Source organism: Tupaia chinensis, unplaced genomic scaffold (genome assembly GCF_000334495.1).
Source record: "Tupaia chinensis unplaced genomic scaffold, TupChi_1.0 Scaffold000287_1, whole genome shotgun sequence".
NCBI classification, from domain to species: Eukaryota; Metazoa; Chordata; class Mammalia; order Scandentia; family Tupaiidae; genus Tupaia; species Tupaia belangeri.
Window position 1 is genome coordinate 1,565,644 of NW_006159771.1, and position 1,992 is coordinate 1,567,635.

A 1,992-nucleotide genomic window follows, 5' to 3' on the forward strand; every position below is an offset into this window, starting at 1 on the left:
AAAAAAAAGAAAAGAAAAAGAAAACTCCGTGTGTGACTCACAGACCACAAGTGCAGTTTTTGGCTCCCGGAAGGTAAAGCAAACTCACGGCACCAACGCCGCCCTGACCGGAGCCCAGCCCCACACAGGGCATTTATGGGCACGTATTTCCTTCCTACCTGTAGGGACGTCAAGGGGTGGAATTAAAACCCCTTGGGGACCAGCAGGTGGCGTGGTGGTTAAGGCGCTGGACACTCCCACATGGCCGACCGGGGTTCAAGTCCTGAATCTGGTGGCTTGCTTTCTCACTTCCTCTCTCTCTCACTCTCACCCTGTCTCTCTCTGGTCAAATTTTTACAAAACGAATGAATAAATAACATAAATAATTATGAAAAAAAAAAACAATAAAAAAACAACTTCAAACTGCAGCCCCAGGTCAGCGTGGATCCGTCAGGGCAGTCTATCAGGGCGCCCTCTGGGCCTGGGCCTCCCGGGCTGTAGCAGACACTGCCGTGTCCGGGGCCCGAGAACAGCTCTCTGCAGCTCTCCTTGATCTACCCAGGGCCTCGCGTCAGAGGAGCCAGTGCACGTCCTTCCCCACCTCTAGGTCTAAGACGAGGAGGACCCCGTGCAGGGCGTGAGCGCACAGCAGCTCCCGGGAACCAAGGCCGAGCCCCCGCAGGCCAGGGCCAAGGAGCCGCCGCCACCTTCCTGCCCGCAGAGCAGCTGTCCCTACAGGCCGGTTTTCCTAAACGGGCACCTGAGCCCCAGTCAGGCCCTCCGGTGTCCCCTGATGGCGTCACGAGCACCCTCACGTCCTGCCCTCTCCGAGCAGGGTTCTTGGAGGCCTCACCGAAGTCCTCCCTCCTCCCAGAAGGCCGCCGCCCAGCGCCGGGCCCTACCGACCACGGTGGGCTCCAGGTCCACGAACACCGCCCTGGGCACGTGCTTGCCGGCCCCCGTCTCGCTGAAGAACGTGTTGAACGAGTCGTCCCCGCCGCCGATGGTTTTGTCACTCGGCATCTGGCCATCGGGCTGGATTCCGTGTTCAAGGCAGTACAGCTCCCAGCAGGCATTGCCGATCTGGACACCCGCCTGCCCCACGTGGATGGAGATGCACTCGCGCTGGGGGCGGGAACAGAACGGGACCCCTTCAGGGAACCTGACACTGTGCACACACCAGACGTCATAACCCGGCCTCTGTGATAAGTTTGGGTCTCTAAAGGTTTCCTCAGCCATCGTGTCCCATGAGCTCCCAGAGATCATTCTATAGCCGGACACCTGCCCACCCAGCACGGACCTGCTTTCTAAGCCGCCGACTGATAATGTGGAACACTGCTATAAACATGTCACGTGGGTCCAGCAGGTAGCATGGTGGTTAAGGCTCTGGACCCCACACGGCCAACTGCACGGTTTGAGTCCCTGATCCCCTGCTTTGAAAATTACACCAGGCATGTGTGTGTGCATTCCCAAAGTCCTGAGAGGAGAATGGCACGGCCATCCCCCCTGGGGGCTGATTACTCACTTCCCTGTCTCTCTCTGGCCAGCACACATGCCCCATAGCAAAAACCTAAAAAACTCAAAAAGATAAAAACTACATAAGTTATATAGTTAAATAAATAAGGGAACCAGTAGATGTCATAATGGTTACATTGCTGGACTCCCACATGGTTGTACATGGTTCGAGTCGTGCCCAAGATCCCGAGAGGAGAATGGAGGAGAAGGGATTGCGGCGTGGCCATCCCCCCTGGGGGGTGATTTCTCACTTTCTGTCTCTATGTCTCTCTCTGTCTCTGGCGAGCGCACGCACCCTATAGTGAAAAACCTCTACAAAAAACAAAAAAACTCACACCAGGCACGTGTGTGTGCATAAGTCCCGAGAGGAGAATGGAGGAGAAGGGACTGCGGTGTGGCCATCCCCCTGGCGGGAGATTTCTCGTTCTCTGTCTCTGTCTTTCTCTGTCTCTCCCTACAGCAAAAACCTCTAAACAAATAGAAAAAAAGAACCGGCAT